The sequence below is a fragment of the Phodopus roborovskii genome, unplaced genomic scaffold, assembly GCF_943737965.1.
Source record: "Phodopus roborovskii unplaced genomic scaffold, PHOROB, whole genome shotgun sequence".
Classification (NCBI taxonomy): Eukaryota; Metazoa; Chordata; class Mammalia; order Rodentia; family Cricetidae; genus Phodopus; species Phodopus roborovskii.
In genome coordinates, this window is record NW_026126550.1 from 4152548 (window position 1) to 4167924 (window position 15377).

The 15377-nt window shown below is 39.8% G+C and overlaps 1 protein-coding gene across 1 annotated transcript in view; it reads right to left on the reverse strand.

The window, feature by feature from the left end:
* Positions 1-15377, reverse strand: part of Myt1l (myelin transcription factor 1 like) — a 259766-nt gene that overhangs the window by 174676 nt on the left and 69713 nt on the right. The window lies entirely within an intron of this gene.

The following is a 15377-nucleotide window of genomic DNA, read 5'->3' on the forward strand; positions in this document are numbered from 1 at the left end:
ATGAGGCTGATAGTCACAATAAAACAACAATCCTACACGAGGGATGCCATTACTAGGATGAACTGCTGTTTGTATTGCATTTGTAATCAGTAGGGCAGTAATAACAGGCTAAGCACATATTTATCCTGTGGGGGGTGACACTGGCCCCCATATCACAACACATTTCTGATCAATCATTCTTTATATAAGAATCCCTTTGAACACTCATCCACTGCTGGTGGGGGTGCAAACTTGTATAGCCATTTTGGAGATCTGTATGGCGGTTCCTCAGGAAAATGGGACTCAGTCTACCACAAGACCCAGTAATTCTGCTCTTAGGCATATACCCAAATGATCCACATCCGTGAAACAAAGACATCTGTTCAACTATGTTCATAGCAGCATTATTTGTAACAGCAAGAACCTGGAAGCAACTAGATGCCCCTCAACTGAAGAATGGACAAAGAAGATGTGGCACATTTGCACAATGGAATACTACTCAGTGGGGGCAAAACAAAAGCAATGGAATCTTGAAATTCCTTGAATCCTGAATGAGGTAACCCAGTCACAAAAGGAGGAACATGGTATGTACTCACTCATCTATGGATTTTAGAGATAGATCAAAGGATCATCAGCCTATAATTCACACCACCAGAGAAACTAGGATACAAGGAAGAACCTAAGAGATGCATACAAGGTCCCTCACAGGTGAAAGGGACAAGATCTCCTAAGCATATTGGGAGTTGGGCAGGCAGTGAGTAGAGAAGAAGTCAGGAGAAAGAGAATGGGAGGAGAGGAGAACATGTGGAACCAGGAAGATTGAGTCGGGGGATGAATAGATGAGAGCAGAAAAAAAGAGATATCATAAAAAAAGGGAGCCATTATAGGTTTGAAGAGAAAACTGACTCTAGAGAAATGTCCAGAGAACTACAAGAATGACCCAACTAACAATCTGAGTAACAGTGGAAAGGCTACCTTATATGCCCTTCCCTGATAATGAGATTGATAACTAACTTATATGCCATCATAGACCCCTCAGTGAGTAGCTGATGGAAACAGAAGCAGCCACCCACAGCTAAACACTGAGCAGAACTCCTGGAATCCAGTTGCAGAGAGAGAGAGGAGTTATAAGAAAAGGAGTCAAGACTAAGCTACAGAAATCCACAGAGATAGCTGACCTGCACAAGGGGGAGCTCATGGACCCCCAGACTGATAGCTGGGAAACCAGCATTGTACCAACTCAGACTCCCTGAATGTGGGTCACAGTTAGAAGGCCTGGGCAGTCTAAGGGACCTCTGACAGTGAAACCAGGATTTATCCCTGGTGAATGAAAGGACTTTGGGAGCACATTCCCCATGGAGGGATACTCCCTTAGCCTAGCGACAGGAGGGAGGGCCTAGACCTTACCCCAAATGACTTGACAGATTTTGATGATCCTGATCCCTCCTGGAAGGTATCACCTGTGGAGTGTGGGGGGGATGTGATGAGAGGGGGGTTGGGTGGAATGGAAAGGAGAGAAGGAGGGTGGGAGCTGGGATTGATATGTAAAATAAGAAAAAATAATATATATATATATATATATATGAATCCTTTTTAATTTTGCAATGTAAAGATAGCATAAAATATCACCATTTCAATAAAAGTACCTAAAAGAATTATTTGTGATTGGCCTGAAAAGCATTGAGATAGCATGATGGATCATGAGGGTAGTTGGAGAAGCTCAGTTTATATTTTATTTTCCTTACTTCATAGGATAGTAAACCTAGCTGTGGTAACACCCACTAAAATATTTTGCAAGCATTCATTTGCTGTTTTAAAAGAAAAACAAAAAAGCAAGTGTCCTGGTTTAATTCCTCATGCTGTGATAAAATACTCCAGCCAAAGCAACATAGGGGCAGAAGGAGTTTATTTTAGATTGCAATCCCAGGTTACAGTCAATGGGTTCAGGGAGGTCAAGGCAGGGACTCAAGCAGCTAGCCATATCACATCAGCCAACAGCATAGAGAAATGTACATACCTTGGCTGCCTGCTTGCTAGCTGCTTCTTTTGTTTATTTAAAAACTATACTTTTCATTTTACATACTAACTCCAGTTCCCTCTTCCTCCTCTTCTCCTGCCTTCCCCCACTTTCTTCTCTTTCCACACCACCCCATCCATTCCTCAGAAAGGGTAAGACTTTTCTTGAGGAATCAACAAAGTCTGGCATACCAAGTTCAGGCAGGGTCAAGTGCCACTCTTTTGTATCAGCAAGGTATCTCACCATAAGGAATGGGCTTCAAAAAGCCAGTTCATGCACTTAGGATAGGTCCTGGTGCCAGGGGTCTCCCCAACAATCAAGTCACATAACCCACATTCAGAGGATCTAGTTCAGTCCCTTGCTTGTTCCCCTGCTGGCAGTCCATAGTCTGTAAGCTCCCACTAGCCTGGGGCAGCTTTCTCTGTGGTTTTTCCCATGCTAGCTACTTCTTATGTTCACACACACACACACACACACACACACACACACATACATATACATATGTATATACATACATACATACATACATACATATATACATACATATTACAGATCAGGGTCCAGTCCATGAAATGATACCACATTCAAGCTAGGTCTTCCTATGTTCATTAGTAATCAAGATGCCATTCCATAGATATACCTACAGGCCAACCTGATCTAGAAAATTCCTTGTTAGGACTTGCTTCCCAAGTGTCTCCAGGCTGTGGCATAGTGACAGTTAAAATGAAGGAACACAGTAATATTGTAAGGAATATTCTAAACCTTTTATTTGTTGAAACTATAAAACAGCTTCCAAGTATTTAGCTTGAAATGGATTTATTTTTTAACTCCTGCTCAATACTTATAAAATGGTCACAACTACTAATATAGGGAACATGAGCTATTACCAAAATGGATTTTAGATATTCAATGCTTCATGAAAGTAGATACTGACACTGTCATATAAAGAACACCAAGTAACAAATTTGAATATATTTTAAAGTAAACTTACATAGAACAAACAGGCAATTGAGTACACTTTGCAGGGAAGAGTGTTAGTGATCTGCTGTGATTGAATTCGTACTTGTTTTCATAAAATGTTATTAATATAAGTAGGCCTTACTTCTGGTGTTCCAAGGGCTCCAACTCTATCATACTTTACAGCCTGAAATCAGGGGAAGCTAAGGCAAGAACCTGGAGTCAAGAACTAAAGCAGAGACCATGGAGGATTGATACTTATTGGCCTGCCTTCCATAACTTGCTCACTTTGCTTTCTTATACAGTGTAGGACTATATCCCTAGGGGTGGCAACACCCATAGTGACCAGGGCCCTAATGCATTAATCAATAATCAAGAGAATGCCTCACAGACTTGAGTGTACATCAGTCTGACAAAATGAACTAACTGCCACAAGCACCTATGAGCTTTATTGGGCTATTTCACTCAGCATTCAGAGGGCATGGGTGACCCCAAAGCAGCTATAGTGGGAAACCCTTCACCCAGCATTGATAATGGCTTCCCCATAGCCACACAAATGGCATCCATCATCACTTCAGATGAACTTCCCCAGCAAGTACCTTCTAAGGCCCCAAGGCCATGTGGAATTATGGCAAAACTACATAAAAAGTCTGGAGGAGAGCCTGGAAAATCAAATGAAGGCTCAATGACATTCCCCAGCTCCTCCTTCTAATGAAGAAATGTCAGCAGTCAATAAATCAGATAGTGATGAGTGCTTGCTAGTAGGCACATTTGATCTGATGAAGATCGAGGCTGGTTTGCTCAGAAGACAGCATTCTTGTACAAGTAGACTGTAGGCTACTATAATGCTTTTTTCATGTGTGTTTGAGTTTGTGTGTGTACATATATCTGTGCATTTTCATACACATACCTACACATTATGCTTTGACTAATACCTTTCACTGTGTAAAAATCCACAGGGGAGTTGACAGGATCATATAAGATTCCACCTTTGCCCAGTTGCTTAGTATTGGTGAAGAGAGTACCCTCAGGGGTCTAGTTGCCCCATATGCTTACTTTTTGTGGATCCTGGATGAGCTCTAAGTGGAGTGAGTATTTAGAAGGCAGTAGAAACAATAAACACAGCCAGACTGTCCCCACTATTCTCCTTGCTCTATTCCATCACTTTCCAGAAGAGAATCTATGCAGTTACCTTGAAGACATTTGCTATTTTGGGGGGGGGTAACTATATTGTACATGTTTGTGTTTTAAATTGTTTTGAAGTAATTGAAGATTCAGATACAGTTGGAAGAGATGCTACAGGGATGCCACTTTCCTTTCTCTCTGTATCTCTTGCATCTTGAAAATTCAGAGGGCATCATTTACCCAGAGCAGCACTGGATTATCCTGCCCTTGCTCAGATCTTGAGGTTTTATATGCATATGTGCGTGTCTCTGTATGTGTCATAGTTTGACTGTTGAATATCTGCTAGAGGGTATGTGTGTGTTGTTGTTGTTGTTGTTGTTTTGTCTTCGGTGTGGCATTATTAAGAGATGCTGTTGACTTTGGGAATTGGGTCCTGGTGGATGACCTTGAAGGGAGCTAAGATGCCCTGGCTCTTTCCTTCCTACTTTGCTCCAGGATCTTGACAGAGCTTGCTCTGCCTCCTGTTCCTCCTGCTCCTCCTGCTCCTCTCCAGTGCATCTGGCACCCTGCCAAAGGCTTAAAGCAATGTTCTTCCTGGGCTTGAGGTGAACTTAAATCCAGGAGTCAAAAATCACCTTTCCTCTTTTAAGTTATTGATTCTGGGGATTTTGTTACAGAGGTGGAAAGCTGACAGACATCTGGCTAACACTGTGTATTCAACTTTACGACACTGTCATGTGTGTAGGTGGGCTGTCTACTGGCTCTGTCAGCATGCAGAACACCAGTCATTCAAGGACAATAGGCTACTTACTCTTTTATAGCAAGCTGCCTCTCTCAGCTCCCATCACCTCTGCCCCTTGGAATGATGGCATGACAAGAATGTGTTTTAAATGGAGTCTTACACTACATGATCTTAGAAATATATTTTCTTAATTAGCATTTTCCTCTGAAGACTCCCTGGTTTGCTTTGATCATTGACAGTTTTTTATTACCCATGGTTGACTAGCATTCCATGACAGATTGTCCCATGGTTAGACCTTCATTCTCTGAAGGACATCTGGGCAATTCCAGTTTTAGAGAAAACAAAGCTGCTTCAAACATGTAAGTATAAGTTAGTGGGGGATATTCCAGGTCTATAACTAAGAGGGTGTAGCAGGCTATTTACAAACTGCAAGTCCAGGTTTTAAGGGAATTACTAAAAAGGTTCTCCCCTTTGTCTGCGCCAAATCACATAACATCAGTGTATCAGTCTTTTTACCTCTGCCAAGTTTGGTGTTATGACCATTAATCTCATCAGTCATTCAAGGTACCTCCTTGAATTAATCCCCTCTTTCTTTGTAGATGTTGGGACGGAACATTGCAAGGTCTGTCATCATAAGTGGCATGTGGGTCCATGCCTTTGTCTATTTTCTTACTGAGTTTTTTTTTAACTGATGCTTTTAAAAAGCTGGTTGTGTGTTACATACTCAGTCCAAGTTAAGAACCAAGTTTGTCAGATATTGTACCAGTGTTTTGCTTCTCATTTCCATGTCTTGACAGGGTTCTTTGTTGAGGAAAAGCTGTAGCTTTTGATGAAATCTAACTTACCAACTTCTCATCTGTGTTTCAAGAGTTTTATTTTGATTTCAACTTTTGTCTGTATCATTTTAATATCTGCTGCCCAACTTGCTTCTAGTCACAACAGAAGAGCACAATTCCTGACTCTTCATGGGTACTCAGCCCACTCACTCTTGGTATTTTTTTAGACAGACTGAATAGTTTCCCCACTGGGCTAGAATGACAGCTCAGTTGGTAAAAATGCTTGCTTTGAAGCAAAAAGACCTGAGTCTGACCCCCAGAGCTCACATCAGGAATCTGCACATCATGGCTCATGTCTGTAGTCTCAGTGCTCAGAAAATGGAGACAAAGGGATTTCATCAGCTTGAGTTTAGTCAATCTAGGTAAATCATCGAGTTCCAGGATGTCTCAACAGACATGAAGTGGATAGCATTCTGGGGAATGATACCTGAGGTGAACCTCTGGTCTCCATATGTACGCATGTACTCCATTCCCCATACACTTAAAATACACATATGAACACAAACATGTACACATACACACAGCTTGTATTCCTAGCATTGGGGATTAGTAGTAGTAACAATAACACTTTTGTTTCTGTAAAATAACTTCAAATATGTTGTTACTTACTTTCCCCTGTAGGGAGGATGGGTCAGAACTCTGTTTTTTTTTTTTTTTTTTTTTTTTTTTTTTTTTCTGAAAAGGCTTTCCTGAAGCCTCCAGAGTGAAGGCCACATGGTCAAGAGAGTGGGGAACCTGTATTCACTGTTCTTTATGGATGCCCAAGAGTCCTTCAGCATATGAAGGTGACCAAGAATGCATCAAAGGAAATGCTGATACACAGAGAAGGACCAAAGCCATAGAACTCTTGTTGAAAGTACAGCAAATGTAACCACAGTTTTTATGTGCTTAGGGACAGTGGGGCCATGCTGGGTAACTATCACAAGGAGGATGCTGAGTGTTATAGGGAGGATGCTGGCTACTACATGGAGGATGCTGAATAACTCAGGGAGGATGCTGGTTATCTCTGGGATGATGCTGGGTATGTCAGGGAAGATACTGGGTATCTCAGGGAGGATGCTGGCTACTGGGAGTATATTAGGTACCTCAGGGAGGATGCTGGATATCTCAGGGAGGATAGTTGTGTATCTCAGCACTAGGGAGGCAGAGGCTGTGTATCTCAGCACTAGGGAGGCAGAGGCAGATGGATCTCTAAGTTTGAGGCTAGCCTGATCTACAGAGCTAGTTCCAGGATAGCCAGAGCTACACAGAGAAACCCTGTCTTGAAAAACAAACAAATCTATTGTTTTAACAGTGTCAGGTTCTATGATAAGGAAACACCTTCAGACTGACTTGAGGAATTCTCTGGCTCAGGAATAACCCACTGAGTGACTGAATGAGCACTGTAGTGTAGCTTTCATGGGTAGTCACAACCACAAGCAAACTACACAGCTCTAATAGAGGACCAAGTCAGTGCTGTTTGAGTGGGAGACATATCTAGGCTATTCAGTTTTAAGTGTCTTTGAAACAGCTATTTTAGCACCTTTGTTAGCATGGCAACAGTCAGGAAACTACCTCTTGCAACAACCCAAGCCAGGAACTCATCGCTCTTGCTGGCGGGCTCTGCTCCCAAGGAGCCAGCATGTATCAGCTGCCAAACATGATTATTCACAGATGGATAAGGCTGGAGGGAGGCTGCAGCCCTCCGCAGGCAGTCAGGGAAAAAAGCATGAGCTTCATTCTCCTTTCTTCCCACTCACCTGATGGACTTACCCTACCTGAGACCTAGGGACATACTCCTATGAGTCCCAGAACTTGAAATAGTCCAGCACCAGCTGCACCAATTGTGGCTGCTATTAGCACATTACAATGAATGACAGAACACACTGATTTTAGACAATGTATTCCCATTATTTTCAGGTTCCAGAAGGAAAGATTTTCATGTGTGCTAGCCATTCCTTTTGATTATTTTTTTTAGCTCCAAAGTCCTGAACAGATTAATGTGTCTCTGTGGATCTTCAAGGATGGAGTACCTAGTGTCAGCTTCCACTACAGAGAACAGAGGGCTCCTGCCAGCATATACCTTCTGAGCATGCCTCTTAACCCATGCCTTGCACAGTCCTATTAGACCGCATGCAGATGCTAGGGCACAGTCCTAATAGAAGGACACTGCTGGCAGATAATAATGAACTATATCTGTTTCCTCCACAGTCAGTAACTCACTTGCCTTACTGTGTCCTCAGGGTGAATTCAACACATGAAGTCTCTCAGAATTAAACAACTCTTTTGTATAACAAGCACACATTGCAGGCATCCATCTGAAAGTCATCTCAAGAGCCCTTTGTACCCCTTGATCTTTGGCTTGTGCTACACTGGAGATATAGCCTTTGACCAACACCCAGGATCCTTGCTCTGGGTCATGTGACTGCTACTTCCCAGTCTTCTTCTGTCTGTTTCACCTTCTTTTCTGTAGAAAACATCATTCCCTAGCTTCCGAAGGAAAGGGTCTTGGGGGATAATGTTTTCAAGTAATTTCTAAATATTTGACTACCTAAACAATAGAAAGGTAAATAAAAAGTCAGAATTGGCAAAAATAAAAGCAAACAAACAAAACAATGAAAACAAAACCAAAAAACAACCAACTCTCAGATATATGAAGCTCCCACACCGACTCATCTTCTTCCTGTAGATGCTCAATTCGGGGCTTTCTAAACACCCCATGTCCAGGACTATGAGAATCTTCTGTTTGTTTTTGGAGTCTTTCCCAAGTAGGGAATGGTGGCAATTCAATGGGCCCTTCATCACTAGGAGCAGCCTGCCATTGTGCAAGAACAAATTCTCTTAACCCCTGAACCCAGAACCTTGCCATTTCTACTGAAGACAGGATATTTGTAAATCTACCTGGCTTTCCATGTCCCATCATTTCTCCAGGTTTAAATTCAACTCCACTCTCCTCTGTAGAGTAAGAAACATGGGCTGTGCTTTTGCAGGAACCATGTCCAACATTTCAAATGCTTCATGACCAAAAGCTACTTAGGAGTAAAGGGGGTTATTTCACTTTACAGTTTACAGTTCATCATCCAGGGAAGTCAGGGCAGGAAACTGGAGGCAGGAGCTGTTGCTGGGACCATGGAGGAGTGCTGCTTACTGACTTGACCAGCCTGCTGTCTTTTACAACCTATGATTGCCTGCCCAGGGATGGTACCACCCACAACTGGCTGGGCCTTCTTATATCCATCACTAATTAAGAAAATGCCCTATAGAGTTGCTCATAGGCAAACATATAAATGTTTTTCTCAATTGAGAGTTTCCCTTCCAAAATGACTTTAGCATGTGTCAAATTGACAAAAATCTATCCAGGACAATTCTTTCCTTGTCAGCATTACATGTTGACATAATACTATTAAACAATAACCTTTTCTTTTTTGTTCATCTCCAAGATATCGTTTTAATATCACAATATGAACATAGTATAACTTTAAAAGCTTCTCAGTCTTTGAAATTGCAAATGCTTTAAAACTTTAGTCTTTTTTTTTTTTAAACATCCAAACTCTCTTTCAAAGTTCAAAGTCTCTCTGAAATATCCAGTCTTTCTAAAGTTCCAAAAAGTCTCTGAACTGTGGGCATGTAAATTCAAAAACAACTTTAATACTTTCTTAACTCCAAGAAGGAAGAATTGGGGACACAAATACAATCAAATAAAATCAATGCAAAAACCCAAATACAACAGTGCAAATAGTTAATTGTTTGACATCTGGGACCCACTCACGATCCTCCATGCTCCAAAGGGCCTTGGTAGTATCAATTATTTTTTAAAGATTTTATTTATTATATATACAGTGTTTTACCTGCATGTTTGCCTGCACTCCAGAATTGGGCACCAAATCTTATTTTAGATGGTTGTGAGCCATCATGTGGTTTCTAGGAATTGAACTCATGATCTCTAGAAGAGAAGCCAATCCTGGTAACCTCTGAGTCAAAAGAAACAAACCACATTGTAACAAAGAACCAATAACAGCAGGGCTGGGGGAGGGGAGGGGGATTTGTAGCAGAGTGGTTGTAAAATACTTTAAAAATCAGCAGAGACAAAAAGGAACAAAAGTGTGATGATGCTAACACAAAGAAAAAACAGGCAACAAAGAATTCTTTCTGGCAAGCCCACAGTTGAGATGTAGTAGTGTTATAACTGAACTCAGAGTCGCAAAGAGACTTTCATTTCATTTGGAGGCAAGACTTTTCTCTTGACCATGGGGGTATCTGCTGGCCAAAGGGGAGGAGGATGCACGCAGAAACAGAAAGTGCACTTGGTTTTTATTCTATGCCTTCTCTCGTTGTCTAGGGTCTGGCTTCAGGCTTTTCTCATTGACTAGTTATCCAAGAATGTAGCAGGGCCTTTATGCAAACAATGATTTTACTATGTTGAGTGGCATGGGGAGAAAAGTTTTTAAAAACATTTGCATGAAAGTTTTACAGTGTGGTAGAAGATTAAAAGACTTGAATTTCTTCTCATAAACATAAGTTTTATAGTATTTGATTGAACAGTCTCATAGTATTTCTTGCAATAGACAACACATTTAACTTGATTTAACTTTGATAAATATGATCAAAGAAATTTTTAAAAAGAGTAAAATTATCCAAGGGAATGATAGAAATGACATTTTACCACGTAATGAGGTCAATATAGAACAAATTATGTAGAAACACAAAAATCACAAATATAGTTTATGGAGTTAAGAAGTACCACTGAAATAAAACAGTCCTTAGGAGGGCTCAAGGGCTAAGTCTGAGAAGAAGAAAGAAAGAAAGAAAGGAAGAAAGAAAGAAAGAAAGAAAGAAAGAAAGGAAGGAAGGAAGAAAGAAAGGAGGGAGGGGGAGAAAGAGAGAAAGCTGTGTGTGTGTGTGTAGAGAGAGAGAGAGACAGAGAGAAAGAGAAGAAGGGAGGGGGTAGAGGGAAATGAGCCTTGAAATCTTTGAAACTTCACTAGGTTTATCATTGGATGTTCACTGGGAAACAAGAGGTGAAGAAAACAAGAAAAGGTCAGGAAAAAAATACCAGAAGAAATAGTAGCTGAAAACTTTAATTAAATCTTACATTAAAGAATATTAACAAAGCAAAATCAAAATATACACACATGGGTCCCACACCCAGATGTACCAGGGTTTACCTGATAGTTAAAGATTAAAAAAAAAAAAAAAAAAAAAAAAAAACCACACAGAGGAAAATGGCTGGCTCCCTAGAGGGAAGACCATGGGTCACAGCTGACCCCATGGAGGCTCTTGGGCCAAGGTCTTCAGAGTCTTCCTCAAATTCTCCTCAAACTCCTTAAAAATGAAGACTATGAGTAGGGGCTTGATCAGGGCTTCTTAATTTGTTTTCCCCCTCATACACCTTTCTTCCTCAAAAGATTTGCATGTCACTTTGGTTATACAGGTACATAAAATGAGTAAATAAATGATTCTTTGACACACATGTAACTCTACCATTTATTACAAACTAAAGCAGTTTTGCATGTCAGCAAGAGGGATGTTCTTGCTTATTTTCACATAAAGAATTAAATCCTAATATTTGATAGCACAAGAGACTGGGCATCTTCAGTATTTCCCAGAGTGCATAAGATATTTTGAATTTATCATTATCAATGCTGAGAATACCATTTCCCATGAATATGTAGTAAAACATTGGTAGACATATTTTAGGAAATTCTGTCCTAATCCCAAGCCAAAATTCATTTAGCAGATTTTGATGAAACACAAGTAAGAAATTTGTAAAAAATCTATCATTTCTACACAATATAATCCAATGTTATCTTAATTTGCTACTTATGGGCTAAGGAATGACAACAAATATCAAGTCATTGTTTTCTGTAATTAAGTTGTTGTTTCTGTAAGAGTAGAAAACCATGTATGTACAGTAAAAACATCACTGTTCACAACACATAATGATCTCAAATCTTAACCAGCTGTTCCAGGCAGCATTTGTTGGTATTGTGTGGCATGATGGTGTATAATGCAATGTACTGACATTGTGTGTGTGTTGTGTGTCAGCACAAAGGCTGTAGTGAAGTCATGTGACAAAATATGGATCAATATTGGAATGACCGTAATCTTTATGCATCAATTAACTTTGAATTTTTAAGCACTGGTCATTGTATATTCCGGAAAATTTTACCGTTACCAGTTCTTTTGTGATAACTACATTTAGCTAGGGGACCCCTTGCAGAGTTAAGACCCACAGTTTAAAAAGCTGTGGTATAGACTAGGGTCAGAGCCATTACCTGGAATGCAGAATTTTCAGAGCAGTTACATAGCATGCAGGAATGGCAGAGCAGTTGCTTGTATGCATGGAGCCCTGGATTTGACCCCTAACAACAACAAACACCTTGGCATATCCCAAGTAAACAAACACAGAGGATGACTTCCCAGAAGACCTTCCCTGTGAGAAACATGAGGGGATCTTTATGCTTTATTGGGAGGACATAAAAACACAAGGGTAAGATGAATCCACTGATACTAGGAAGGACAGCATAAACATATATTGTGGGTAATAAGGTGATATATTATTTAAGTTTTAATAAAGATTGCCTGAAGTATCAGAAAGCAAAGGCAGCCATGCTAGTTAGCCATAGAAGCTAGGCAGTGTTGGTGACACGCACCTTTAATCCCAGGTCACAGGAGACAGAGGTAAATGGGTCTCTCTGTGAGTACAAGGCCACCCAGATCTACACAAGATTAAATCAGTCTAAAAGCGAATTAGAGCTCATGCCTTTAATCTCAGCCTTAGAAAGGTATATAAAAGACATGAGCCCAGTATCTCAGGCTGCATTCTGAGATTTAGGATCTAGCCACATTAAAGAGAGACAGCAGTCTGAGGCTTGGAGGAGAGCTCATGGAGACAGGATCAACCTTTTCAGTCAGAGGTAGAGGTAAGAGCTAGTAGAAGGATGCTTTGCTTCTCTGATCTTCAGCTTGAAGCTTGAACCCCAATATCTGTTTCTGGTTCTTTTATTATTCATGCTACATGTAACAATCTCATTTTGCTATATGTTCAAAAGAAAGCAGCAAAAACACAATATGTTTTAAAAATCTGGGACCTGATTAGTATCTCAGTGGTTAAGAGTATTGATTTCAAGTCTTAGCATCCACATGGCTGCTCACAACTGTCCCTAACTCCAGTTCGATGGGATCTAACACCACCTTCTGATAACCCTCAGACACTCAGGTAAAACAGTCCTATAAATAAAATAAAGTAAAATAAAATTTTAAAATAATCTGAAATTGTGTTCAGGTACAAAGGTAACTTGTTGGGCAAATCATTATATTAATGTCATCTAAAAATAAACTTCAGATTGAAAGATAAAAATAATCTGAAGGTTAAAGCCTAGAAAAGGCACTTTTCACAAGCAGGAACCAACCAAGAGAGTCTTTTCTAGCAATGAAGAACAGACAGAAGAGGAAGTGTTTTATCATAGAGAAAGAAGACGTTTTGAAATTTTAAGTGATTCAGTGAGTCAGAAATACCTAATAATCATAAGCAATATCACACATAAAGCCTACAGTGGTGTCCAAAGTATACAAATGAAAACTAGACACAGCAAAAAGAAGATCCAGAGACAATGGCTGGAGTCATCACCTGCCCTCAATAATGCACAAACAAAATTAGAAGATGGCTTATACAATCATAAACCACACTGCAACACAACTAGGCACAGCAGACATTAAACACTGCTGAGTAATGGCTAAACCCAAATTCTCCACAAGCACCCATCAGGAATCATGCTGGGTAGACAACAACTCAAATCTCCATGAGCTTCTCCATGGGTTAGAATCACCCAGGTTGTGTTTTATGGAGATGAAATTGAATAGAAACCAGGAACAGAGTGGGGAGCAGTAAAGAAAATGTGTAAACGTGTGATAGCAAAGCGAAGCTCTCCTAAATAAGCCAAGAGAAAGAAAAAAAAGTCACAGAACAAATTAGAGAGTGTGAGAAACTGAAATGAAAATGCCATGAAAGTAAAGGCATCTGGGATGAAGACACGCTTAGATGGACATTTATAACGAGTTTTATAAAAAGCCAACCACCTCCCCTTTCAAAACTAAACAAATGAAGAGCCAGAACAAACTATCCAAGAGTGATAACAGCAACAAAAATACTACACAAAATGGATGAAATGAACCCAAACATAAAATGAAGGGAAAAGGCATCTAGGAGCATAAAGAAATTTTATCTTACTTTTCTCATAGTGGTGACAAAAATCTGGGAGAAACAACTTCATGGAAGAAGAATTTTCTTTAGCTCTCAGTTTCAAGGCATTTCCGCTCACCATGGTGGGGAGGGTGATGCAGCAGAACCATCATCTGTGCAGTAGAAGCTTCAAGCTGGGGCTTCATGTGTTCTCAGATCATGAAGCAGAGAGCTAGACTAGACCTGGACTGGATGACCTTTCGAAGTCCTGACCCTACTGACTTAACTCACAAGCACCACATCCCAAACTTTCCACAGTCTCCCAGTACCTCCAGTGCCTGGGGACCACGTGCTTACAGTATGAGCCTGTGGGGACACTCCAAATCAGAGGAGAAATGCCAGTAGCCATAAAACGAACAAACAAACAAAACAAAACCAGGATAGAGAGCATTAGCAAGCCAAATTTTCTGGAAATTATTTAAAAATTTTAAGCTAGACACTCAAGAGAAGAAAGGAAAGATGCTGAAAATTATCAAAACCATGGAGGAAAGAGAAGACATCACTATCTCTTTACTGAAAGAAAAAGGACCATAAGGGAATAACATGAGCCACTGTACATCAATAAATTAGATACCAGAGATGGGATAGAAAATTCTTAGAGCTCAAAAGCTACTAAAACCTACTCAATAAGAAAGAGGTAATTTCAATAATACTCAATATGCATGCAAAACAAAGATATTTGACTTATATTTAATAACATAATGACAAAAGACCTAGAAGTTGGTCTATATGCAACACATGCATATATGAAATAGTGACAATATTAAAAAAAAATTAAAGGCATGGGTCTTGTTCACTTCCCGGGTGATTTTCTTCCTAAAATTTGAATAAATAACAGTAATCCTTAACAAATCCTTCTAGAATTTTAGAGAAGAGGGAATATCTTTTTAATTTATTCTACGGATTAGTATCCTTTGATAACAAAACCATAAAAACATAACTAGAAAAAAAAAAACCAACAAATCACCCTGACACATAGTAAGATAACCCTCATGAATATTAATTACCCTTTAGATAGGATCTAAAACAATCATTAATAACATTAAAAGACATTCAAACAAATACTAACAACCAAATACAGCCATATACAGAAATGGTTACACACTATGACCAAATGGAATTTATCTCAAGAATGTAAGGGGAGTTCTCCATTCAAAAATGTAATTAATGCAGTACATCAAAGCAATAATATGAAGGCCATACAGACTCATGACCATCTCAGTAAAAGAGGGTGAACACTGTAGAAATGAACCTCCTCCCCACGAGAAGGAGTATATACAAAAACCCCACATCTTACACCATTGTCAATCACAAACAATAGATGCTTCCCCCAAGATCATGTATATATAAGGGTGGCTGCTCTCTTCACCTCTACACAGCCATTGTGCATGTAAACTAAATGAAGTGTGTCTGATTGAAGTAAAATGTATCTATTATCAGACGACATATTCTTATATAGAGAACCCTTATACTGGGACTCAAAGATTAGCAAATTTTGGG